This window comes from Melozone crissalis, unplaced genomic scaffold (genome assembly GCF_028551555.1).
Source record: "Melozone crissalis strain CALT ecotype California unplaced genomic scaffold, PUWL_Pcris_2 ptg000036l_1, whole genome shotgun sequence".
In the NCBI taxonomy this organism is placed as follows: domain Eukaryota; kingdom Metazoa; phylum Chordata; class Aves; order Passeriformes; family Passerellidae; genus Melozone; species Melozone crissalis.
The window spans coordinates 22045808-22073605 of record NW_026535814.1 but is presented as its reverse complement, the minus strand read 5'-3'; the positions used below and the strand labels follow the sequence as shown (position 1 = coordinate 22073605).

At 53.6% G+C, this 27798-nt stretch overlaps 1 protein-coding gene across 1 annotated transcript in view; it reads right to left on the bottom strand.

The window, feature by feature from the left end:
* MAPK4 (mitogen-activated protein kinase 4) overlaps positions 1-4157 on the bottom strand; it is a 55503-nt gene extending 51346 nt beyond the window's left edge. Inside the window, exon 1 of the mRNA XM_054283569.1 lies at positions 4103-4157. The gene's annotated coding sequence lies outside the window, so the exon portion shown is untranslated. The remainder of the gene's footprint in view (positions 1-4102) is intronic.
* Between the last annotated feature and the right edge of the window lie 23641 nt (positions 4158-27798).

Genomic DNA, 27798 nt, shown 5'->3' with positions numbered 1-27798 from the left:
ACTCGGAAACTTTGTGCAGTCAGAGTATTTGGGTAAAAGGCAAGAGCAGCAGGCAACCCAGGGTCAGCTCCAGCTAGAACAGCAGGACAGAAATCTCAGGTAAATACACGAGCCAGAGACTAAAAATACAATTCCAATCAGCCAGCTGAGTTTCCTGGAATTAGATCTATTTAGGAGCCTTATTATCTACCTAAAGGCATTATTGTTGCCTCGACGCAGTGTTTGCCCACGTTTCTCCAGAGCACAGAATACCCCGAGGATGGATCTCACAGCAGGTGCAACCAAACTCCACACAGCATCAGGTGTGGCTGCTCCCTGTGCAGAAACTGCATCCCAGCACCTTCCTCGGGGATTTTTGTCACTGCCCAGTCCCATCCCTGACCCCTTCCCGGGATTATATTAAATGTACATCTCTAGCACGGAAAGCCGCAGTAACTCACGGATGGATGGATGGATGGATGGATGGATGGATGGATTGGATGGATGGATGGATGGATGGTTGGTTGGTGGCCCAAATCACCTCAGAGAGGTCACAGTGGGACAGAGCACGGGGTTGTGTGGCAGGGAGATGGACAGAGAGCTCTGCCAGGGCCAGGAAAGGTTTGGGATCAGCACGGAGCGTCTCCCGCCTAAGGCATAGCACAAAGCGTGCGTTCCCTGAGGGGACAGTGGGAACGCGTCCCTAAGGATCAGAAAAGCGAGCTCACACCCACGGCTGCACCCAGATGGGCACCTGGCCACACAGCCACGTCCCCAGGGTGCCACATGAGAGGGGACAGCACCCTCGGGCTCCCGAGCAGCGGGGATGGAGGGGACACAGAGCAGGCAGTGACCTCCGCGATAAGGACACGGCAACATCCCCCACCTTGCAAGTCAAAACTAGATAAGTTCAACCTTGAAATGAGATAGCATCTCTCCAGAGTGAGAGCAATTAAATGTTGGCACAAGGTAGGGAGGAAGGGGGTGGCGGAGGGAGGCGGGGGGGGGGGGACTCGGCGTTGCTCAGAGCCATTAACACAAAATTAACAGGCTGCTTGTTTAACCCGGGCTTCTGCAAGGAGGATGAGCTGCAAATGCTTCCCTGCAGTTGCATTTCTGCAACACCTCCCACCTGGGGGGGAGTGGAAAGTTTCAGAAGCATTTTCTGTGCCTGGGAAGAGTCCTGAGTGGTAGGAGAACAGCAGGGTCGTGCTAAAAAAAGGAAAGATCAAGGCGAAAAGTCTGAAAAGCAAGGTTTGCAAGCACCGGGTGAGATTCATGTCGCTTAAATTTAGACCTCTCAAGCTCAGCTATCCAAATCAAAACCAGCATCCCGAAAGGCAGTTGCCTGGCCTGTATGTGAGGCTTTCCGAAGAGGGAAACAAGCCTCATTTGGAGGCGCCTGTCCCCCCTTTTTGGTGGGTGACAGCTCGGAACAGACCCTTTTAGGGCCCTCAGCAAGGGCAAACAAACAGCATCCACTAGAGCAGCTCCACGTGCAAGCGAGTTGGCTCCCGCAGCCTGGAAATCTGAGGGGTAATTCCAGCCCTGAATGCCCGCTCTGGAAATTTTGGCAGCCCAGGGGGCAGGAGCGGGACAACAGCGAATCCAGCTCCTTCAGGACTCTGTTCTGGGCAGAAAGAAGGGACAAACACGACCCTCTGCCTGGAGGGCTCGGCCTGCAGAGCGGGATGTTCCCAGATCAATGTCGTTCTTTGCAAACACGGGTCATTGGATTGCGATTGCAGGTTTTATCAGTCCTCGCTAACAGCCCGGGCTCAGCTGCAGGAGGGAAAGGACTGCGATGAATCACAGCCAGAGGCTCGTTTAGGTTGGAAAAGCCCTCCAAGATCACCGACCATTAACCCCGCACTGATAAACCCCCCTCTGACTCATATCCTCAAGTGAGCCCGACTCCGCTCGGCTGTGCCTCCAAGGGGTACGCGCTGACGGCTCTCCCAAGCGCAAGGGCATCAGTGGAACAGGAATTATAATCGTGTCCCTTTGCCCCCTCCTTTCTCGTAGGGATGGGGACTGCTGATGCTCACCGGCTAAGTGTGACATTTATCCACAAAAGTCCAGCTCTGGTCCTTATTCCTGCAATATCCTCATTACAGTCCTGACCTCCCTCTCCCTGCAAACCTTCGCGGGGTTTGTCACCTTCCCCCTGACTGACACCTGTCCAGCCCTGCAAGGTCAGAGCTGCCACCCCTGATCACGTCCACGGTGCTCAAAACGATGTCCCTGTCCCCAGGCCCCGCTCTGCCCGAGGCTGGGATCCTGCTCAGACCAGGACAGGGAAAAGCACTCTGGTTTGCTGGGACGTTCCCAGCGCCAGACAGGATTAGTCGTGTCTAATTAACTGTGAGCAGCACAGAGCTGACTGCAGAGACCCCATCCCTTAGCAGCAGCCAAGCTCTGTGTGTCCACTACCGAGCCAGCTGCTCGGACAAGGGGAACCCTGCACGTCCCCTCCTATGGGCACCATGTCCCCAGGCACAGCCAGGCTGGCAGAGGTGCCCCAGCACCTCTGACACCCGGCAAAGGCCGAGCTCTGAGCTCTGCAGCCCGGGGAGCCTCTCCCCTGCCCGCCCCACGCCTCGGGGAGGAGGGAGGGATCCTCTGTGTGGGGACAGCCCAGCAGAGCCACTGCCACACCAGGGTCGGGTCTGCCTCCCCCTTTCTGCTCCTCACACCACAGCAGCCCGGGATGGATGTCCCCAGCCAAACTCTCCTTCCCCACACGCCAGGCATGTCCCAGTGCCATCAAACTGTCACCACCTGCCACCTGCCCCCGAGGCTCTGGCCCAGGTGAGAGGAGATAAACCTGACCGAGAGCAAACGCAGCCTGCCCTGGAGCAGGGCAGAGGGAGAGGAGCAACCTTCTCTCTCTCTGGGCACCGGGAAGGGCTCCAGGGACCCGCCAGGCAGTGACAGCGGGTTTGTCTGGGTGAACACACGGGTGTGCACAGAGGGACACACATGGCACGAGTGGGACACACACGGGACCTGCACAGAGGGGCACACATGGCACGAGTGGGACACACAGGACCTGCACAGAGGGGCACACATGGCACGAGTGGGACACCCACGGGACCTGCACAGTCATGGGGCACAAGTGGGACACACAGGACCTGCATGGCCATGGGGCACGGGTGGCACACACAGAGCCCGTTCGCAGGGCACGAGTGGGCACACAGGGCGGGTACAGCCCATTACGGCACCCATGGATGGATGGATACAGCTCACAGGGACACCCCGGGGCACGCAGGGACTCACAGGGCAGGTACAGAGCCATGGGGACCGTGGGCACACAGAGCACGTGTGGGCTCGCAGGGCACGAAAGGACACAGAGGGACCGTGTGGGCAAATAGGGCACGTACGGACACACACCGCCCAGACAGACAGACAGACAGGGCACATACAGACACACGCTGCCCGGACAGACAGGGCGCATACAGACACACACCACCTGGACAGACAGACAGGGCACACACGGACAGACAGACAGGGCACATACAGAGACACATCGCCCAGACTGACAGACAGACGGAGCACATAGAGACATACATGTCCAGGACAGACAGACAGGGCACATACAGACACACATGACCGGGACAGACAGGGCGCACAGACGAACACGGACAGACCGGCGGGCACGGACAGACAGACCGACAAGGCACACACAGACACACACAGAGCCCGGACAGACAGACAGACAGACAGGCAGGGCACACACAGACACTCGGGCACGGACAGAGCCGCGAGGCACGGACACGCAGACAGGGCACGGCGCCCGAACGAGCCCACAGGGCACACAAAGACGCACCGAGCCCGTGTGGAACGGCGGAGCAGCAATGCCGGTGTCTCCGCTCGCCCTCGCAGGCAGCCCGCCGGCGCTCCCGGCGGTTCCAATCCCTCCGTTCCGGGCGGGGGGCTCTGGGGCACGGGAAGGACGAGGCGACACCGGCACCGCTCCCAGGGACGCTCCCGCGGGCGGTCCCGCACGGGGCACGGACACACGGACACACGGACACGGACACACGGACACGGACCCGCCCGGCCCCGCTCAGCGGCAGCGCCCGCCGGGGCTCGGGGGCAGCGCCGGGGCCGCCGCACTCACCGGGGCCGCCGCGCTCGGCTCCGCCATGGCCCGACCGGCACCGGCACCGCGCCCGCCCCGCCTGACGTCACCCCCGGCCCCGCCGCGCCGGCACCTGCGGGGGGCGGGGCCGCCGCCGCCACCCCCCGGCCCCGGAGGCACCGCCGCGCTCCGGGCATCCCTCGCCGTGCCCGCGAAACGACGCTGCGGAGCTCGGCGCCCCCCTCGCCATCCGCGGGAGGAGCCGCCCGGGGGTCCCCTCCTCCCCCGCCGTGCCTGCGAAAAGCCGCCCCCGCATCGGGAACCCCCACCCGTTCCGGGGAGGGACCGCCCGCGGTCCGGCCATCGCTCGCCATGCACAGGAAAAGCCGCCGGAGGGGAGCGAGCCCCTCTCGCCGTCCCCGGGGGAAAACCGCCCTGGGGTCGGTCCGGTCATCCCTCGCCATCCCCGGGAGGAAACACCCAGGGGTCCGCTCACCCCGCTCCCCCCTCGCCATCCCTCGGTAAAGCTGCCCCAGGGGTCCGCTCCCCCCTCGCCATCCCCGGGCGGAGCGGCACGGAGAGGTCCGATCCCCCTCATTGTGGCCGGAGGGAGCCCGGTGATCCCGAGCATCCTTCCCCATCCCCGGGGGAACCCGGTGAGCCCGAGCATCCCTCCCCATCCTCGAGAGGAGCCCAGTGAGCCCGAGCATCCCTCCCCATTCCCGGGAGAGCCCGGTGAGCCCAGCATCCCTCGCCATCCCCGGGAGGAGCCCGGTGAGCCCAGCATCCCTCGCCATCCCTGGGAGGAGCCCGGTGAGCCCAGCATCCCTCGCCATCCCTGAGAGAGCCCAGTGAGCCCGAGCATCCCTCGCCATCCCTGAGAGAGCCCGGTGAGCCCGAGCATCCCTCGCCATCCCTGAGAGAGCCCGGTGAGCCCAGCATCCCTCGCCATCCCCGGGAGGAGCCCGGTGAGCCCAGCATCCCTCGCCATCCCTGAGAGAGCCCGGTGAGCCCAGCATCCCTCGCCATCCCCGGGAGGAGCCCGGTGAGCCCAGCATCCCTCGCCATCCCTGAGAGAGCCCGGTGAGCCCAGCATCCCTCGCCATCCCCGGGAGGAGCCCGGTGAGCCCGAGCATCCCTCGCCATCTAAGACAGAAGCCGCCCAGGGTATCCGCTCCCCGTTCCCTGGAGGCGCCGCCGGTGCGGATCTGGTTCCCCGCTTGTGCCCCAGCCGCTGCGAGGAGCCGAGGGAGGGGGATCCCGCCTGGCCCCCGCCTCGGGGCATCCCTTGCAGCGGAGGGTGCGGAGCAGCCGGACCCTCCAGGCTGGGCGTTCTGCCCTTTCCCCTGCCCGTGCCCAACGTGCACTCGCTTATCTGTTTTAACCTGTGGGTTTGAGGGTCTGCCCCGAGTCATCGTCCCCGTGGGACCCGTTCTGGGGCCGCTGTGGCCCCGGGGGCTTGGCAGTGTCCCCTCGTGTCCCCGCGCTCCGGGGTGTTCCCTGCGGGGAAGGTGTGATGGATCACAGGTGAGGCAGACGAGCTCTTCCTACCCGCGGGTGCCTTCACCCACTGAGCGGCCTCAAAGGGAAAAAAAAAAATCACCGTGCGCTGTATTTACAGCGTGAAAGAGCAATTAAAGGAAGCTGCTTCAACAGTCTAAGTGGAGGAAGCGTGATAGCTCAATAGTTATTGATCCCCTCCAGACAGGCGCGCTGCTTTGTTGGAGCTGAAGGAACCCTGCCTGATGCAAGGGAAGCGGTGAGAAAAAATAAAAAATGGTCCTGTAAATTAAAACTCCCAGGGAATTACATGGGAGGAAACGAAGGTGTATAAGCAATTTCTGGTGGCATAGTAATCTGTTACTCTACTGTTTTGCTGTCTAGGATTAAAATGAATGTTCCCATCCAGTTTTCCCGTGAGCAGGAAGGTATTCAATAGAAGCTTGTGCCTTGTGCGGATGGAAGGGTGGAAACAGAGCAGAAAGAGGAATAGGAGCATGGGCAGTTGTAGTTAAAGCCTCCCAGGGAAAATGCCCCTGTGTGCTCTCTGTGCAAAATGTGGAGGTTATTTGGCCCCAGGCGACACACACAGAGCCAGGGACACTTAAGGGCATCGTGGGGCCCTCCTGGCAAAGCCTAGTGCTGAAATACGGGGCTGTTTGGGTGAGGGTGTTCTCAGGCAGGGCTGTTGTGTGGCATCCTGCTCCAATGTGTCACTGCAGCAAACACACAGTGTCATGCCTGGCTGCAGCACCGTGACCCTGGTCTGGCCCTCAGCACAGGGTTCCAGCCCTGGAGTGGCCAGCAAAGGGCAGAGTTGGAGCAGGGGATGATAACTGGCCACCCCAGCCTCAGGATGAGACTGAAGCACACAAACCCTGTGCCATGGGAGTGTTCCTAGCACCTGCCCTGCTGGGGTGAGGCAGCATCTGAGGGCTCTCCCCACACAGATCCAGCCCTTCGGCTTGTGGCACAGGCATGGGCTGGTGTCTGAATACCTGGGCCAGTGAGATCTGGAATCAGAGAATCACAGAATCACAGAATCACAGAATCACAGAATAATGAGGTTGGAAGAGACCTCTAAGATCATAGAGTTCAACCTATGCCCTAACACCTCAACCAGACCATAGCACCAAGTGCCATATCCAGCCTTTTTTAAAACACATGCTTCCATCATCTCCCTGGGAAGAGCATTCCAGTGCTTTATTACTCTTTTGGTGAAAATTTTTTTTCCTAATATCCAACCTCTACCTTCCCTGAAGTAGAGGAGGCCACCAAGAGGATCAGAGGGCTGGAGCACTCCTCCCATGAGGAAAGGCTGAAACAATTGGGATTGCTCAGTCTGGAGAGGAGAAGATTTGGGATGACCTGATTGTGGCCCTTCAGGACCTGAAGGGGCTGACAAGAAGGATGAAGAGAGACCATTTACAAGGGATGGAGTGACAGAACATGGGGAATGGGTTCAAACTGAAAGAGAGCAGGGTTAGATGGGATATTGGGAAGGAATTCCTCTCTGTGAGAGTGGGCAGGCCCTGGCCCAGGGTGACCAGAGAAGCTGTGGCTGCCCCTGGATCCCTGGAATTGTCCAAGGCCAGGCTGGATGGATGGGACAGTGGAAGGTGTCCCTGCCCATGGCAGAGGATGAAGAAGATGCTCTTCAAGGTGCATTCTGCGACTCCATGATTCCCTCTCAGAATTAGTAATAGCACTGAAACCCATTCATGTTTTCTTCTCAGGGGGTAGGCATTGGTTTGGTTGGTAGGAGCTTGTTTTGGGTGAAGAGCTGGGGTATGCGGGTGTTTGTCACCAGCGCTGCAGGCAACCAGGGCAGCACCTCGCGGGACCTTGGCAGCGTCCCCGGCGCGGGGAACAACAAACGCTGGCAGTGCCCCGGGCTCCCACACCGCCCCGGCAACGGCAGCGAGGCTTGGCAGGGTCAGCGCCCAGCGCCCAGCACAAAGGGGCTCTGTGCGGAGCGGTGCTTAACCCCTCATCCCGGTGGAGCGGAGATTAACCCCTCATCCCCGCAGAGCATCCTCCCGCAGGCTCCGGTACCCCAGAGCTCTGTGCGGAGCGGGGATTAACCCCTCATCCCGCGGAGCATCCTCCGACAGACTCCGGCACCCCAGAGCCTCTCCGGACCCGTGATTAACCCTTCATCCGGCAGAGCATCCTCCCGCAGGCTCCGGCACCCCGGAGCCCCTCCAGACCCGTGATTAACCCTTCATCCCCGGGAGCACCCTCCCGCAGGCTCCGGCACCCCAGAGCTCTGTGCGGAGCGGGGATTAACCCCTCATTCCCGGGAGCATCCCCCCGCAGGCTCCGGCACCCCGGAGCCCCTCCGGAGCGGGGATTGACCCCTCATCCCGCAGAGCATCCTCCCGCAGGCTCCGGCACCCCGGGGCCCCTCAGGCAGCAGGACCCGCCGCTCCCGGCCCGCGCTGGGTGCCAGGGCGCGTTTCCAGGCGGGATGGAGACCGACAGCGCCACAAACAACTTAATTAAACACCGCGGAGCCTGACGAGATAATCGCGGCCCCTGACTGGATAATCTGCGCGGCATCCTCAAGCGCGAGGGATGGTGCGCATCTCTTTTCGAGCAGGGGAAGGAAAGCTCTCAGAAAGCTGCCGGAGTGTTTACATCAATTTCCCGGTGATTGCTGAGGAGGGCTCTGGCACGCTCGATCAGAGCCGGCGGTGCCCGGGGTGGGTGTGGGTAGCGGGAGCCGTGACCATCTCTTTTTCTCGCCCCGGCGCTGTGGTTTTTAATCCAGGCTCTCTCTCTCCGCGGTGAGAGACAGCCACGAGCACAGGTGAGTCAAACGCAGCAAGGCGTGGCTTTAGTCCTGCCTTGCCAGGCGTGGGCTGTCGGATGCTGCCTTCAGGGAGAGGATGCTTATCTCCATTTCCAACACTTTTATTGTCGTGGGCTGAGGGAGCATTTTCATCACCCAGCCACAGCCCCACAGCCCGAGATCCACCCCCGTCACAGGCGGAGGAGCCAAGAGGCACAGGAGGGATGCTCAGGCTGCTCTGGGAGCCTGTGCCCTGTTCGGGGCTGGATTTCACCGTGCTTGTATAAAAGGGCTGTCACACTCACTGCAAAGTGCTTGTCTTGCGCAATATCCCTCTGTCTCCCATCACAGGATGCATTCAGCCTCTTTCAGGGTTTAAATCACTGGCTGCTAAAATAAAAGGGACTGGAGTGTCTCATCAGGAGCAAGTTTCAGACATCCCCTGCCAGATCCGGGCGTGCTGACACCGGTGAAGTGACACCAGTCAGGCTGGCACTGTCGCTGCCCGCTGGGTACAGCACACTCAGCACATCCTCCTCGGCAGCCGCGGCACCACCTTTTCCAGACACATCCCTGGAGCTCCACCAGCCCTTGGAGCACCGTGCAGAGCTGGTGCAGCGCACCCCGGGATGAATCTTTAACGCCTTGGATGAACCCTACCTGCAGCAGCACACCCCTTAATCTTTAACGCCTTCACAGGCCCAGACACAACAGGCAGAGAGCAAAGGCAGAGTTCTTTTTTCCAGAACGAAGGCAGAGTTCTTTTTTTCATAACAAATACCATAAATGAAGAACTGGTGTGAAACCAGCTGCATTTCCAGAGGTGCTAAACCCTGTCTGCTGGGCAACATCTCAATGCCCTTGGGGGAAAAACCCACGTTGCTGAGTGGGTTACCTTCTCTCTGTGTGGATGGAGAACACTTAGGAATTGCTCTCCTCGGATCAATTTCCTTACAGGCTTCTCCAGTGGAGTGCTGACCATCTCCAAGCCAGGCAGGGCAGGGGGAAGGGGATTTGTGAGCCAGGGTTTGTGTGTGAGGCAGCTAAAAAAGCAAACAGTGTTTCTGGCCTCAGCAGCCTCCTCTGCCAGCTGCAGGCTGCCTACCCTACATCCACACACTGCTCACTAAATTTTAGCTTTCCTCAGCACTTCGAGCTCGCAGCCCAATTTTGTTCTGTCAGCTGTATTATTAATCAGCAAGCTGCAAATTATGTTGCTGTAACCCACGTACTTTTTATATTTTAAATTGAAAATGAAATAAATTGGTGCATAGTAAACAAATCCCAGCTCTCTGGGAGCAGCAGGCGGCTGAGCCGGGGAACTGTGGGGGATCTGGGGCCAGCACAGATGGGAGCCCGTGGAGAGCCACCCCATCCAGGCTGGAAAGGCATGGAGGGGCTGGAGCCCCAGGGAACGGAGCAGGGAAGGGGCTGGAGCCCCAGGAGAGGCTGAGGGAGCTGGGCAGGGGCTGAGCCTGGAGCAAAGGAGGCTCAGGGGGGCCCTTGTGGCTCTGCACAGCTCCTGACAGGAGGGCACAGCCGGGGGAAACAGGGACAGGAGCAGAGGGAACGGCCTCAGGCTGGGCCAGGGTAAGTTTAGATCAAATATTGGGAAAAATTCCTCTATGGAAAGGCTTCTTCAGCCCTGGCACAGCTGCCCAAGGCAGTGGTGGAGTCTGCATCCCTGCAGGGCTTTAAAAGCTGTGTGGATGTGGCAACTGGGGACATGGGATAGTGGTAATGGTGGCCTTGGCAGTGCTGGGGATGGCTGGACTCCATGGCCTTGGAGGGCTTTTCCAACCTAAAGGATTCTATGATGTTTTGATTTCAGCCCAGCTGCCTCACAGAGAGCTGGGTACAGCACTTGCCTGAATCACTGCCTCAGCCTCACACTGCTCTGAGCGAGCAGCTCTCCAAACAGGGAGGAAAGGACAGCATGAAACATTTAAAAAGCTCTTTTGACTTCCTAACCTTTCGTGCAGGAGCACCAAAGGAGAGGCTGATTGATGGCCAGGCCAGAGCGAGCCTGCCATGCCCATGTTTCATATTCAGGCCCTCATAAAGGTCAGTTTGTATTTCCAGCACGCAGAACAAAAATGCCATTTAATAATGCATGCACCTTTTTTGCCCTGCCTGTTGCTCAGAGGTGCCTTGCTTGGCAGGGCTCTGGCACAGCTTTGGTGTGGTTTGCACATTGTTGTAAAGCTTCACTGGAGTAGTCCAGGCGCCCTAGCCCTGGGTTACTCACACCTCTGAAACTGCTCTGCCTTCCCACTGCTGCCACCAGGAAAAGATTAATTCCCCAGGGAAATGTGTGACAGCAATGTGTGATCAACTGCCCCAGAGTAGTATTAATGTAGAAGAATAAAGTGGAAATTAAAAACAGCAGGACAGAAAAGTGCTGTGAGTGTCAATCTGAGGAAATAAAACTGCTGCGGCTCGCCGTGTGCTCTGCTCAATCCTTCTCACGCACTCTCATCTCTCCCCTGGGTGTTATAAATCAGATTGATACTCAAATATCAGCGTCTAGGAAGCAGCTGTGCAGGTGGGCAGCTGTGCATGGAGTGCAGCAGCCCCACCCTGCACCCGCGGGGTCACGGTGCTGCAGCACCAGTGCTGGTGCAGCTCCAGGTCAGTTAATGGAACAGAAGGAAAAGGAAACTTTCAAGGAAGCTGATTCTAAACTGGTGACAGTCTGGGAAATCAGAAGCTTGACTCTTGGCTAGTTCTGCTGCCTGTGAGGTGCAAGGAGCAGGCTGGGATCCCTCACAGCTGGTCACTGCCAGTGCTCGCCACTCTTGTCCTGGCCTGGTGCTGGGTGGGTGCCCCAATACCAGCATTAAATCAAATGTGATGTGATGGGGAGAGAAGATGCTATTGTTCTATTTGTCCTTACATCTACTTCTTACATCATTTTTCTGCTAACCTATCTCATGGCTACTGCTTAGCTCTAATTATCGTTCTGCTGTCTCTAAAGCCTGTCTTTTACAGCTTTCCCCAAACCCTCTAATTATACAAATTCCCACACTAACTGGTGACAGTTCGGGAAATCAGGAGCTTGGCTCTTGGCTAGTTCTGCTGCCAGTAAGGTGGAAGGAGCAGGCTGGGGAAGGCTCTGGGGTCCCACTGGGGCTGAGGACATCACCACGAACACCAGCCTTTGGGGCAGGCATCCCCTCCCTCTGCCTCCTCACCTTTAGGGCAGCTCAGGGAGCAAGTCTGTGCCTCTCAGAAGTGAGTCTGGCTCACCTGGGGCTGGTGGAGCAAGGCTGCCAGTGTGGCACTGCCAGGCTGGCAGTGACCCTGGCTCTGGGCTCAAACCACTACTGGACACCAGGACACGAGCCAAGGCACTCTCAGGGGTGTCCTCTGGGGAAACAGCTCCCACCAGAGTCTGCCTCTTGGAAACGGGAATGCTTTGAAGGAGGAGATGTCAGAGCATGGGACCTTCCAGGCAGAGGGGAAGAGCTGCCCTAGGCCCTGCTAGCTCCTCCACGGCTCCATGAGGGATGCAGAACTCCACGGAGCAGCAGGAGGGGTGGGAGATGCCTTGGAGCAGCCCTGGATGCAGGGCTGGGGGTGTGGCAGAGCACAGCACAGAGCAGCTGGTGTGACAATGATGGAGTGGTGAGCAGAGACGATGTCCAGACATGGAGCTCCTGGGGCTGGGTCTGTGTGGAGAAAGCAAAATCACAGCACAACCCATGTACTTCATTTTTATTGCAGGTACTTGTTCACGCTCTGTGCCCACACTGTCTGTCCCTGTGCCCTCCTTCCTGCCCCACAGCTGCACCCAGGCCCCCTGGCATCCTGAAATGACAGTTTATTCACTCCTCCCTGCATTTTCTCACATCACATTTGATTTAATGCTGGTATCAGGGCACCCACCCAGCACCAGGACAAGAGTGGTGAGCATTGCCACTGACCAGCTGTGAGGGATCCCAGCCTGCTCCTTTCACCTCACGGGGAGCAGAACTAGCCAAGAGCCAAGCTTCTGATTTCCCAGACTGTCACCAGTTTAGTATGGGAATTTATAAAATTAGAGGGTTTTGGGAAAGCTGTAAAAGGCAGGCTTTAGAGACAGCAGAACTGCAATTAGAGCTAAGGTGTAGCCATGAGATAGATTAGCAGAAAAATGATGTAAGAAATAGAAAAGTAAGGACAAATAGAACAATAGCATCTTCTTTCCCCATCACATCACATTTGATTTAATGCTGGTATTGGGGCACCCACCCAGCACCAGGCCAGGACAAGAGTGGCGAGCACTGGCAGTGACCAGCTGTGAGGGATCCCAGCCTGCTCCTTGCACCTCACAGGCAGCAGAACTAGCCAAGAGCCAAGCTTCTGATTTCCCAGACTGTCACCAGTTTAGCACCAGCTTCCTGGGAGGTTTCATTTTCCTTCTGTTCCATTAAACTGACCTAAAACTGCCAAGGCAAAGAAAAAAGATGAAGCATCTCTCATGTTGTAGGCAGGATTTACCTTTGTAAATCCTTGGGATTGTCACAACTTCCTGGCACCAGGGGCGCTCCCCTCTGCCCACGCACATCCCCACCACTTCTCACCTCCTGCTGCTGTTTTTTAGGTGCTCTGTGAGCACCCAGAGCATGCTGGAGAGGAGGCATGGCACAGGAAAACCCTGAGGTGACAGCTCCCAGATCCTGGTGCTCCGTCAGGGATGGCCTTGGAGAGCCCAGACTTTGCCATAGCCCCTGTCCCAGCCCAGACAGTGCTGGAGCATTTTGTACTGGCCAGCAGGAGCTCCCTCACACCACAGCACCTCCTGCCTTGCCCAGCATCCTTCCTGCTGGCCACACAGCCCATTCATGCTGGCACTTTGCTCATTAATAAAGGCTTTAATTGAAAGCACAGCCTCTGCCTGCTCATAGCCCCCACAGCTTCTGGACACAAAGACATCATGGACAGGGAGAGCCCAGGCACAGCAGGAAGGCCCCACACTGACTGTGGGGTGCAGATTTGCAGTTCTGGGAGAGCCCAGGCACAGCAGGAAGGCCCCACACAAATTGTGCAGTGCAGATTTACAGCTCTGGGAGAGCGCAGATCTGCTGCATTCCTGACCCTACCCACAGCAGAAATCCAGCCACAAGAGGTAAAATGGATAGCATTATTTCAAAAATGGTGGTTTTCCTTCTGAAAGCAGAGGCCTTTCTTTTGTCATGGCTGTCCCCACAGTATCAGATGGAGATGATGCCCAGGTGAAACAGCACCACCTCAAATCTTCTACACCCCCACCCTTTGGAGTAAATCCCTTTCAATACGTGGATCCCAGCTGAGCTTTAAGAGAGGAGCCATCCAAGGAACAACTCACCTCCCCACCTTGTTATCCCTGTGCTTTGCCAGCTGCCAGCATTTGCATTCCTGGCTGTTTGCAGGACTGAGCCTGCAGAAAACAAGCAGCCTGGTTATCCATTGCATGGACTTTCACCAGGCATTGCTCCAAATTATCTGGGGTGAAGCATGGGAAGCACAAGAGAAATAAAAATGGGACTTAGTAATGGTCTTCCTATTTATCCCCAGATTATTTTACCTGCTAATTAGAAGAAAGCATGCTTCAGAAGGGGAACTGCCTCCCCGAGGTCCCAATTAAGCAGGATGGCTCTGCAGCAGCCCCGGTGGTGTCTGAGGGGCTGGGGCAGGGGGCTGAGGGATGGCACTGCTGAAGGAGCTGTCTGTGCCCTCTGCAGTGGTCTGTGTGCCAGGAGATGCTCTCTCCTGCAGGGACAGCCCAGATGAGGCGTCCTCCATGTTGAAGATTGCCATTCCCATCTGTATGGCAGATTACCTTTGTCAAGTTTGCCTTATCTCTCTCTCTGAGTGACCACAGTCACACCTCCCTCGGGAGGGGATGTCTGCTGATAACAGACTATTGACTGTCACTGCATGGCTGATAAGAACTGTAACATCCCATTGTGAGATGCTCCGCCCAGAGGGAGGAGCCGAGCATTGCTACCCGGATATGATCCAGAATTTTTTAGACACCAGCACAGCTTTCTCCACTGGATTCTCCACACGAACAGCAGATATCTCTTCTTCCACTGGATCTTTAGAGAAAGAATACATCCTTCACTACATATTCCCCTTACTCCAACAGAACCACACCTGACACTCCAGGAGGACTGCAGCCACATTTCCAATTAGACTGCCACCAACACCCTGACCCACAGGGTGTCAGATTGGGTTCTGACTCTGTCAATGTTGTCTAGTGTACTGCACTGTTTATTTTATCTTTTTTTTTTTTTTTTTTTTTTTCCTATTAAAGAACTGTTATTTCCTGCTCCCATATCTTTGCCTGAGAGCCCCTTAATTTAAAATTTATAGCAATTGGGAAGGGTGGGGAGGGTTTACATTCTCCATTTCAGGGGAGGCTCCTGCCATCCTTATCAGACTCCTGTCTTTCCAAACCAAGAAACTCCAGCCCTCTGTGCTCCAGATCCAGAGCCTTGGGAGAGTTCCAGCCTCAGAAACCACCGCCATGCCAAGTGCACACCAAGATAACTTTTTATTTTTTTAAACTCCCCCAAGACTGGCCATTTTCCTGCCCTGCTGTTCTCATTGCAAATAGTGGTTTTGAAGCTTAAGAACCTGTTTTGGAGGTGGTGGAAGCTGCCCGGCCTCTCTGATCCCAAGACACACTGAAGCTGAGCAGTGTCCATCTGTGTTAGCCTTTCCATAGGGGGAAATTCACACCTGAACCCCAAACACTCCACATCTGGGACTGCAAAGGGCTCCAGGAGCTGGCACTGACCTCCCTGCAGAGAAACTTCCCAGCCAGCACTGCCAGCAGCATCCGAGAGTCTCATGGGGAGAGCACTTGAGATAATGCCCAAGGCAGCTTTTAATTAACACTGCTGTGCCTTTTCTAGAGGTTCTTTGCTGGGAGTTCACAAGCGCAAGGCAGGCAGTGAGGCAGAGCTGCTCTCCACCCCAGGCTGAGCACATGGAAACACCCCACATCCAGTCCTATCTCTTTATCCAAGCCACACTGCTGTGTGCTTACTGTGGGAGACTAACAGCAATTCCCGTGCCAAGTGTGTAATTTACAAATAAAACTTCGGGAGTTCTTTGTGGATTTTCTGATGTTGCAACTGCTTCCAGCCACAAGCATTTACCAGCCTTGGGTGTTCCCTTCCAGCAGCTCGCCCTTCCAGGAGGTCCAGCAGCCCCAGGATGGGATGCAGGCAGTGATGCTGTGGATTGCTGGCACATGTGGCAGCACCCCCAGCAGCACAGGAAAATTTGGCTGCTGCTGAGACGGCAATGATGGCAGAGCTGAGAGCCTGTCCTTCCCCTCCAGCTGGGGCTCGGCAGCCACATGGGTCTGGGCAACGCTGGCAAGGCCATCCCTGGGGAGCTTGAGCCCCAAAATCAGGCAGGGAACACAGGGCAGGGCTGGGCTGAGCATCCCCAGCTCCCCAATCACCTCCTCACAGGTCTCTGGAGCTGGATTGTGCTGGAGGGGTTGTCCAAAAGGCACAGGAGGCAACTGCTCACTCCTCCTGGCTGTCTACTCCTGGTGGAGGCACCTGCTCACTCCTCCTGGCTGTCTACTCCTGGTGGAGGCACCTGCTCACTCCTCCTGGCTGTCTACTCCTGGTAGAGGCACCTGCTCACTCCTCCTGGCTGTCTACTCCTGGTGGAGGCACCTGCTCACTCCTCCTGGCTGTCTACTCCTGGTGGAGGCACCTGCTCACTCCTCCTGGCTGTCTACTCCTGGTGGCTCCAGGCACTGCTTTGGTGCCTGGGACCAGCCAGCAAGCCTCGTGTGTCCCCACTGGTCCTTGCAGGAGTGCTCTGCTGTGTGGGACATGCGGGCTGCTCCTCCCAGCCTCTCTTTTCCTGGTGTCTGCAGCAAAGTGTCACTGTCCTGGGGCTCAGCTGATGAGGTGTCAGAGCTCAGTGCATCCCTCCGGGTGTCCAGAGCTGCCGAGGACCCCACTGTGGGGCTCAGAGACCCTGGCATGCTGCCCAGAGCACCTGGGGATTTGATTTTGACCCCTGGAGCAAGTTGCCAACTTTGTATGAGGATGTGAAAGTCACATAGGTTTCAATAGTGTAATAACAAAATGATCACAGGGTGAAAACGTAGATTTTGGGATGTTTGGTATGGGGGTTAAGGGGACAAGATGGAGAAATCTGGGTCTGTCCAGCCTTTCCTCCTCTTCTTCTTCTTCTTCTTCTTCTTCTTCTTCTTCTTCTTGTTCTCCATTTTCTGCAGTGATGTTGGCACCTTGGGATTGGTTTAGAGTAGAAGTGCACTGTCTAACATAGGTGATAGGTACTGGGAATTAACTGTAAATATGTTATAGGTAGTTTGTAGTATAAAAGGACAACACAGAGTGCCTGTGGCTGCCCTGCTGAGCAGATCTCGGCTGGGCAGAATGAAAATTTTATAGATAAGAATTAATAAACAACCTCAAGACCGAAAAGTGAAGAGTCCAGACTCGTTCTTCAGCTGCACGGGCCGAAGCAGAGACACCCTGCGCATCTCGGGGATGTGGGGCTGTGCCCCTCAGCGTGGGGCTCCCAGTTCCAGGGGCACAGCTGATGTTGGGTCCCACTTTTCCTCTGAGTGTCCCCAAGAACAGGCAAGCACGGTCCGGTTTCACCGTGGAAAGGATGCGGTTTGTCCCTGGGAAAGGGTCTGGATCAGCCAGAGCTGCTTTGGTGAGGGCTGAGGGCAGCATCAGTCCCAGCTCACATGGACTCACAGACCCTGCGCTGGTTTCACCTCTCTGGTCCTTCCCAGACACTTCCAGGTGAAGAACAAACCAGAATTACCAGCTGGGCCACTGGTGCCAGGCAGAGCCTTTGGTCTGGAGGAGGCTGCAGCTGCCAGAGCCAGTCCTTGGACAGCCAGGGGAGCCTGGCCAGGCTGCTGTGGAAGAAGCAGGACAGCCTGCAGAAGACCCCGAGCACCTCACCTTGGTGACACCTTTGCTGTCACCAAAGGCCAGCGACAGCACCAGTGACAAGGCCTGAGGAGCAGGAAGGCACTCCAGGATTTTTTTGTGTGCGACAAATTAATCTGTAACTTGATGTTTTCAGCCGGGGAAATTCTACCTCATCTGAGGAACTCTATTTGTATATTCTCTGTGTGTTTGTGGGCTGCTGCTCCCACCAGCTGGGGCTAAAGCCTGGCCTCAGCAGAGGAGAATAAGAGGTTGGAAAAGCTCGCATGAAAAGCACAAGCAGGCTGAGGAGCTTTGTGTCTGGGTGCTGCCATTAATCAAGCTAATTCATATAAGTGAGCCATTCAAGTAATATTAGGCCCAGCAAGAGCAGACAGAGAAAATCAATTAAGCCTTTGGGAGAATAAAGGAGACTCCTGAATACACAGATCAGATTTCTGATGGTTTCTGTGGGCACATGTAGGAAGCCAGAAAACCAGAGGGACCGGGGGCCTGGATGCACTTTGGGGTCAGAGCACAGAGGATTTGGTGGCCACACCAAGCAGGAGGGACCCTCCACTGGCTAGATCTGGATGCAGATTGGTCTATTTTTAAAAAAAGGAGTGGTTCAGATGGAGATTTCCAAGCACCCTTTTGTGGTTGCTGGGGTCAGAGGTGGGAATAAATTAGAATTCACCATCTTTGCAAGAAGCCTCCCTGCAGCCACCAGTGCCACCACTGCCCAGGTGCCCTCCCAGGCATCGTCCCCCAGACGTGGGCACAGAGAGGAGTCAGAGCTTCAGCCCCTTTCCTCACTGCTTTTGGGGTGAGAAAGCATTTGGTAGACCTTTTGTATCACCCCACACCAGGGTTAGGTGTTAGGGAATCAAGCCAGATGAAATCAAAGGATAAAAAGTGAAGATAAAGGGTGGCTGCTCAGGCCATGTCATCATTTCTTTGTCACCTCCCTCTGTGTTCTTTGTGCCTTGCAATGGCACTTTGTAGAGGTGAAAAAAGCAGGAATTGTCTTCCCCAGCCACCAGGGCAAGAACTCCCTGCCTGGGCTCCCCATCCATCATGGGAGGCAGCCTGGTGCTCCCATGCTGCAGAAGAGGCAGGACCTCAGCTCTGGCTGGGTGAAAATACCCCTGCTGAAGGCAGATGAAAGGAAACACCAAATCCAGCACCAGAACATCTTGCAGCAGCCCTGAGCTGGGCTGAGCCTTCCAAAGCCTGTGCCTTAAGCTTGATCTGCTCCAAATCTGAGCCTTCCAAAGCCAGCACCTTAAGCTTGGTCTGCTCCAAATCTGAGCCTTTCAAAGCCTGCGCCTTAAGCTTGATCTGCTCCAAAAGCTGAGCCTTCCAAAGCCTGTGCTTTAAGCTTGATCTGCTCCAAAAGCTGAACCTTCCAAAGCCTGTGCTTTAAGCTTGATCTGCTCCAAAAGCTGAGCCTTCCAAAGCCTGTGCTTTAAGCTTGATCTGCTCCAAAAGCTGAGCCTTCCAAAGCCTGTGCTTTAAGCTTGATCTGCTCCAAAAGCTGAGCCTTCCAAAGCCTGTGTTTTAAGCTTGATCTGCTCCAAAAGCTAGCTCTACAAAGCTCTGCAGGTCTGAGTCCCACCCCCACCTCTCTGTGCTTCCAGCATCCAGAAGAAAGGCTGGTTTGCTGTTTTCTGATGCTTCTGATAACGTTCTGCAGAACATCTCTCCCCTGCTCTGTTTCCAGGAGCTCTTCCTGAGGCTTGTAAAAAATCCAACCGTGGGGCTGCAAAGCAACATCCAAGGGTGCAAATCTGAAGCTTGGGTGGGAGAGGTAGAGAGGCACGTGGCTGCACCTGGGGAAGAGCTCCTGCAGCAGCACCTGCATTGGGTTTGGAGGCAAGGAGCCCCAGAGATGGTGGAATTTCCCATTTTTCACCTGCTTCCCATCTCTTCCGTACACTTCTGGGCACAGACACCTCAAAACCACCATCAAGAAGAACCAGAGGAACAGTACAAATATGGAGAAAACCCGCAAATCACAGAAGATGCACATCCTGCGTGTTCAGGTGAGGACCCAAATTAAAAGTTGCAAACCATTAGTAAGGGAACGATTCTGGTGGGAAATTCACCCCTTTCAGCCTGGTGTCCCTGGCCATGAGCGGGGTTTGCAATGCTTGGCCCCACAAATGGTGGCACCAAAATCCACCAAGCAAAGTGGGAAGGGACATTCCTGCCAATTCCTGGCAGCAGCGTCCCTGGCTGCGGAGACACCAGGACAAGGAGGAAGAGCTGGTTTCGCTTAGAGAAGAGGGAGAGGTGCAGGGCCAGAGCTCGCACTAAGCAGCCTCCAAGGCCAGGCACAAGGGTGAGAGGTTTTCCTCAGCCATGTCTGGATTTAAGCTGAATACTGGGAGAGGTTTTTCCCTGTTAAGGCAGAAACATCAGGGCTTCCCGAGCTGAAGGGGCAAAGGTGCAGTCAAGTGGTTTTAACGTGGAGCTTGTCAAGTTTGTGAGCAAAAATCATCACTCCTCAGGCAGGGATCTGCAAGGCTGGAGCTCGGGGGAAGGTGGGGAGGTGGCAGCCAGGGACAAAAGGCTTTGTGTGCAGCCTCAACCACCTGCTCCTGGTGTGGCCTTGGGAAGTACTTAAATGCCTTAACAGCTCATCTTCCTTTTGCACAACAGGGATTCTCCCAGGGCTGCCGAGAGGATAGCTAGGATAGTTAAGAGCGTAGGGTGTAGTGAGGGTGAGGTTATGTAGAGTAGCATGATTGGGGGAGTTTTATAACGGTGGATAGGAGGAGGCCAGTGGTGAGAGGAGAGCCTTGGAGTACTTCTGGCGATCAGAAGTGGAACGGTGCTAGTCCTAGTTTTATTGTGATTGCTGAAGTGGGGATCAGGCAGGATGTTGGGTGGGTAAGTTGGGTGATGTCCCATTGTGTGGTATGTCATGCATTGGTTATGCTGGAGAACGAGACAAAAGCAGAACGAGACAAGGCAGAAGCAGCTGCTTGGGTCAGGAAGTATTTAGTGGCAGCTTCACTGGCTCGTGAACCTCATCTTCCTTTTGCACAATGCCTAGGAACCACCGGGGACACTGAGGCATGGCCACAAGGAAACCCCTCCTGCTTCCCACTGCAGCACGAAACATCAGCGACCCGGACTGAGCCAAACAATTTGTGACAGTTTGGGGCTGGGACCTGCGGAGCCTCTGGCTCAGGTGCTCGACAGAGAGCTCAGCTCACACCTGCACAGGCAGAAACTCCAGGAGCGCATCCCGGCAGGCGATGGAGCTGCCGGAGCGCCTCAATCCTCCAGGAGGGAAGGACAGCGGCCGCGGGGCAGGCAGGGCCCAGCAGCACAGACACCCCTCAACACCCCTCAGTTTTATCCACAAACAGGGGTCCTGCCCCACAGGCTCGCTCCCAGCACCTGAGGCTGTTGAAATGTTGATTGGCCTGCCCTGGTACCCGCTCTGCTCCTGCCCGCAGTGCTGCCACGTGTGAAAAATGCCAATCACTTGTTTTTAAAATTTTAAAAGTTTCATAGTAATAAAATGGTTATAAAAATAGTAATACAACTAGAGTAATAATAATTTGGACAATTTGAATTAGGACAATATGAGACAATAGAAACAAAGAATTATGGACCTCCGGGTACCTTTTTCTGGGCAGCACAAGCCTGAAAAAGGACACCCGTTAAGAAAGGATTAACCCTTAAAAGCAATAGCCTGTTGCATATTCATACACTTCATACATGATGCATAAATTCTATTCAAATACAGGATTCTCTCTGGTCATCATCAACTTCTTCCTCCTAATCTTAACAGCGCCTGAGAGGTGGGAAGAAGTTAGTTTCTCCTGATAAGAGGGGAATAAATTCTTTTTCTCCAAAAGATTCAGGTGTCCTGTGGCTGCTATCTCACTGCAAGCCCTTTCTTTAAAGGAAAGTATCCTACACAGCATCGTTTCTATTTTAACAATTTTTATAACCTAAAACTATATTTAACACAGTACTTAAGAAAATTAATACAGCATTACTTCCTAACACAACACATATAATATTCATTTTAATATTTGCCAAAATCCAATCATAAAATACCTGCATTTTTCACACCATGGCACCTCCGGGCTCTGCCCCACACAGCGTGGGGTGAAAAGGGATGTGATTGTGTTCCCTGGGTTTGCAGCACTCCCTGGAAGTGCTGCTCTCCAGCCTGATTGCCCGCTTCGTTATCAGCAGGGGAAAGCTGTCAGAACTCAGTGCATCCCTCTGGGTGTCCAGAGTTGCCAGGACCCCTGCCAGGGGGCTCACAGACTCTGGCACACAGCCCTGAACACCTGTGGGTTTGATTATGACCCATGGAGCAAAATACCAGCTTTGGATGAAGACCTGAAAGCCATAGAAAAACTTCTGTGTAATAATAAATAGTATCATAATAATAAAATTATCACTAGGTGAAAAAGTAGATTTTGGGGTTTTTGGAATGGGGGTTTTGGGGACAGGATGGAGGGACTTGGGTGTGTCCAGCCTTCTCCTTCTCCTTCTCCTTCTCCTTCTCCTTCTCCTTCTCCTTCTCCTTCTCCTTCTCCTTCTCCTTCTCCTTCTCCTTCTCCTTCTCCTCCTTCTTCTCTGTGCTGTTGGCACTTTTGGATTGGCTTGGAGTGGAAGCTCACTGTTTGGCATAGGTGGTGGGTATCGGAAAGTAATTGTAAACATGTTATACGTATTTTGTAGTGTAGAGATGGCACCGCTCCGGGGGCAGGCAGAGTGCCTGGAACTGTCCTGCTGGACGGACCTTGGCGGGGCAGGAGAAAAATCTTTATAGATAAGATACAGTAAACAACTCTGAGACAGAAAGCTGAAGAGCTCCAACTCATTATTTGAACATGCGGGCCGAAACAGAGACTCTTCACACGTCTCAGGGCTGCAATAAACTGCAACCATCTAAGGGAAAGATTCCCAAACCTCCCGTCTGGCCAGGAGAGCCCCGGTGCTGGGCTGGGATGGATCCGTGACAGGACCTGCAGGGTCAGCACCTGCCCAGCTGCTCACATGAGCATTTCCATCGCCCATCCTCAGCGTGCAGCCTGTGGGCAGCTCCCGGGGCTGCTTCCCAGCGCGGAGAAATTCCCGAGCCTTTCTCTCCTCGAGCAACCGAGTGACAACCAGAAGGAAACGCTGCTGCAAAGAATAAACGCGAAACACAAAGTATTTCCAGCTTGTAACAGCCAGCATATTATTTAATTAAAAACCCCTATTAAGATCAGTGTGCTTTCCCAGTGGGAGAACATATCTGAATTATTTCAGCAGCTGATGCTCGCTGCTGCTGAGGCAGGGAGACAGCTCTGCCCCAGACACCCTCTGCACCAAGGAGTGATGAGAAGAGGAATATTTTTAATGCCATTTCTTTGTGCAGTCAGCTTACAGGGCCACCTTTGTGTTTGTAAGTCTTCCCAAGCAGCAGCACAGGTTGAGAATTCACAACCCATTTATTCAGACATGCCTAAACAAGTAACCTCAACCCAAGGGGTTTTTTTGGGTTTAGAAGGATATTGCAGGAATACATTACCGGGCATTGCTAAAGAGCTAGAAAAATGAAATTTTGATTTAAGCTCATCTAAATGCAGATAACTGCAGCACCTGGAAGAGCAGTTTTTCTTACAAGCTTTCCTGAAGCTATGACCAGGCAGGACACACCATCCCAAATTATTCTACTTAAATAAACCTGCTTTATCCACCATAAAATATGCGGGTCTTGAGCAAAGTATTATACAGAAATGAGAAGCTCCTATGGCAGCAGGAGGGGATCGAGGGGTCCCATTAGTGCATTAATTTCATTTATTTCCTTCCTCTTTAGCAAGGGTGCAGGACGGGCTCGTTAGACCTTCGATCCGGGCTGCCAAGACAACCGGCGCAACCACGCTCTTCCCAGATGGAAGCAGACAAGAGACTAGCAACAAACCTGCTCTTAATTAAACATTTGTCTTGCAATTACATACTTCTGTGTAATTATCACCATCAAGGCAAACACCAACTGGATTACAGCAAGAAAAGACGGACAGCAAAGGTTAATGGGCCTTTTTCTCCCTTTGCAGTTATTCCCCAGGTCTGGCAGAGGGAAGGGCAGGATGTCCGGGATGCCGCTGCTGCTGCAAGGGAGGAACAAGCCCGTTCCAGGAGCAATTAGCCTGAGCTAGCAGACTCTGAAATTACATGTCTGAGAGGATGGATGATGAGCTCTTTGAGGTCTTGCTGCAGGCTTGGTGTAACTGAGGGTGTGGCCGGCCGCAGTGCTCCTGCATCATTCCCCTGCACTCACACCTTCCCATGATTTTTATCACCCTCCAGGACACACCACTGAGGGTTCTGCATCTCTCTCTACACCAAATGAGCCCAATTCCTTGCTTTTCGCTTTCATCCCTTCCTAGCCATCACTACTATCTCACAGATTCTCTTGAATTTCTCCTACCAGGAGCCAGGACCTCACAGAGAGAGTCCAAGCCCAGTCCTCTTTGTAATTGGGATGTTGACTGACTGCTTTCCATTTCTAACAGTTTGGGAGACCAGATCCTATCGGCATTTACTGGCTCACTTTGCCATAGCCGCACCAATGGATTCCTGCTTTAATTGTGGTCTGCTGGGGCCATCAGGTCTCCTCTGACCTACCACTGCTGGCCAGCTCATTCCCAGCCTCTGGAGTGACTCATCCCCAACCTGCAAAGCCTCTCTTTCCCACGGGTATCTCCGCCTGCCATCACCCCGGGATGAGGCACCAGGAGAAGGGGAGGCAGCGTTAGATGCCTGAGGTAGGGAAGCAGGGATGTCTGGATGCTGGATTTTAACAAATTTCACCGACACAGCACCTTGAACACCTGGATAATTCATTGCACCTGCTTGTAATTGAGAACAAGAGGATGCCCAGATGAAGCCCAGGAGTAACTAGGCTGGGATTTAGCACTCTGATGCTCCCGCAGTGAGTCCTGTAGCAACTCTCAGCCCTCCTGACATCCCTGCATACTTTGTGACACAGCTGAAAGCACCACAGAAAACCAGACTACTAAAACAACAGGGATAATGTGGATTATTAAACCAAACATCTGACTGGTCGGAATAAATCTCAGACTTGCACAACAACCAAATCACGCTTAGTTGGGGCCGTTGCTGTGAAATGAACCCCCCAGACGGACGGTGCAGGTCTCTCCCTGCTCAGAAAGAAGGGTTTTGCTGCTGTAAGAACAAAGGTTTGCACGCAGCAGCAGCCTTGGTGTGTTCCCAAAGGTTAACCCCACGTGCTGAGCCACAGCTGAATTATTTATGGGCAGGGGGGCAGTTTGTGCTGAGGGAGGAGCACACAGGTAGCGACCACCAGGCCAGCAAAGCCTGCTGGCAGCACAGCTCACATCCCCCAGGCTGCTCGTCCAGCTCCTGCTCGGGCCACAGGGAAATTTAATTATTTAGGTTTCTCAGCTGCTGCATAAATATCAAACATGAGGCATTAGCTCATAGCTGGAGTGCTGCTGCTCAGCACAGGGCAGGAGGGGCTGCATCAGCAGGGATGAGCCAGCTGAGGCTGGCCAGCACAAAAAAGGAGGTGGGAACAGGAGCTGGGCTGCTCCTGGGAATGAATTCCCCCTGAAATCTGGGAAAGAGGGAAATAAAAAGGGGAGAGAAAGGGCAAACCTTGGAATTGGATCAAGCCATAAAATTTGCCTTAAACAGCCTTAAAACAATGCCAGGAGAGTCCAATCAGCTTTAGTTCAGGAATTGATGAAAAAGCCTGGACTCCTCATCACTTACCAGCCTCACATCAATTAAATAAGACACACTAGTCAACTGGAACAGACCAAAAATTGTGCTGCTATTCAGCACTATGATATTCCACTGATTTTACTGCATTCGGTAAATTCATGATGAATAGAGGAAGTGGGAAAACCAATTTTCCTCTTGCAATTCTCCATCCATGAAAACTGAGACTACCACCTGATACACCGAAATACAAATACACCTAATTGGTTTTGATCCCAGCTTTCCAAAATACTGAGTTTTATTCAGCTTTGGAAGCAACACATGCAGAAGTAAACTTTTTCCATGCTTCTGTCTGTACATGAAATGTTAAAGTACCTCTGCCTGCACATAAACACCAGCGTGTTTAAAGCTGTTTTGTTTAAACAAGTTTTCCTGCATTTTAACTGCATCCCAATTCCCAGGAAATTCTGTGTGACACAAAAGTTAGATTAAAAAAAAAAAGCCACTTAATAAGGGAGCACCATTTTAATGTGGAAAATGGTTAGCCTAATTGTGGGATATTAATCTTGGCAAGAGTTTAACTGTATATTATCCTGGTTGTGACACACAGATCCCAAATTCAACATGCAGAGCAAGGCAAACAGACCTTTGATGGCAATCACTGTGGTTTGTCTGGATTATTCAGTCCCACGAGGCACAGCATGCACCATCCTGGACAAAAGGTTTTGTACTTCTTAATTTACTACATTTTTTTTTTTAATTAAGAGAAAAATGTGATAAAAATTTGATAAAAAATGGGGGAGAAACCTTTTCCAGCTCAGGGAGTGCTCTGTGATGTTCCTCAGTATCCACGAGCCTCTTTGCCCAGTTGCCTGGCGCAGCTCTTGCCAGCCCTGCTCAGCATCAGCTCCCTGCAAGCAGGGATCCATGAATGACATGAAATGCTCCTTTTCTCTCCCTCCTCACGGGCGCAGTGAAAGGGAACATGTGCTCTCACAGATGGAAATCACTGCCTCCCGAAACAGCACGCAGCATAAATACTCAGGGGTATGAGCTGCTCCCAGCATTGATTCCTGCCGATAATTATTTCCATTAGTGCCTCCTCATAAGAGGAGTTAAGGAGAACAAAAAATTATTTGTTTTTAAAATATTTTTTTTCTTAACAGACAAAACAACAAAGCAGCAGGAACAAAGAGCGTTTTAAAAACCAGCTTGGTTTTGTCTCAACTTTTCGGAGGCGTGCATGGGTTTCTGACGGGGAGGAAAGCCACCTTCCCTGGGGTGTGTGGTGCCTTTTTTGCTGCAAGCAGCCCAGCCTGGCAGCCCCTGAGCCCTGCTCCCTCCCTCCGCACAGCATCCCTGCCCTCCTCGCACAGCGCCGGTGGGATTCCCCACTGCGAAAAATGTATTTTATGATTGGCTTTGTGCAAATATTAAAATTAATATTATATGTGTTGTGTCAGAAAGTTATGCTGCATTAATAGGTGGTGTGTTAAATACAGTTTTAGGTTATAACATAAGGTTAAAATAGAAACTATGCTCTGTAAGGTACTTTTTTTAAAGAAAGGACTCGCAGCGAGAGAAGAGCCACAGGACGCCTAAATCTTTCAGAGAAACAGAATTTATTGCTCCATTATCAGAAGAAATGAACTTCTGCCTGCCTTGCTCAGCCCTCAAGATGCCATTAGGATTAAGAGAAAGAAGTTGACACTGACCAGACAGAATTCTGTGTTTGAATGGGATTTATGCATCACGTATGAGATGTATGAATATGCAACAGGCTGTTGCTTTTAAGGGTTAATCCTCTGTTAACATGGGTGCTTTTTCGGGCTTATTTTGCCCAGAAAAGGTACCTGGAGGTCCATAACTCTTTGTTTCTATTGTCTCACATTGTCCTAATCCAAATGGTCCAAATTTTTGTTACTCTGATTATATTGCTATTTTTATAACCATTTTATTACTATTAAACTTTTACAATTTTAAAAACAGGTGATGGATGTTTTTCACACCGACCATCCTGGCAGGATTCAGCAGCCACTTCTGTCATCTCTGATGGGACACCCACCACATCAGGATGTCACCAGCACTGTCACCCTGTTTATCTAGGCCAGCCCAGACTTTGCTCCCCAAATGCATGTTCAATGACTTTGCTCCCCAAATGAATATGCAGTGACTTTGCTCCCCAAATGCATATTCAATGACTTTGCTCCCCAAATGCATATATTAAATGACTTTGCTCCCCAAATGAATATGCAGTGACTTTGGTCCCCAAATGCATATTCGATGACTTTGCTCCCCAAATGCATATCCAATGACTTTGCTCCCCAAATGCACATATTCAATGACTTTTCTCCCAAATGCATGTTCACTGTTCATCACCCCCGCTCTCTCTCCCGCTGTCCGGGGGGCGCAGAGCCGCGGGGGTGAAATCACGAGCGGAGCCCTGGGGATTGAGGCTGTGGGATGATCACAGCTCCCTCCTCGTTCGTTGCCACACCAGGCAATTAAATCGGCGTTGCCTCTGCTCCGTTCCCTTGTTTTCGGCAGCTGCCACCAGCAGTGAGTGAGCACACGGGCTGTGCTTTCAGGGGTTTTAAATTAAACCATCTGGCAGGGCTGGTACGCAGGGCTGTGCCTTCTGTCTGCTGGTGGGTGATTCAGGGAGCGCTGGACAGGCAGGAATCAGAGCACATCCTGCAGAATACAGCAGTTTTCTAAGGCGAGTTTGCTACCACTCGCCCTGGCAGGCAGTGGGGTGCCAAGCTGGAAATTGGCGAACTTTGCTGGATTTCTCCAATACTAAA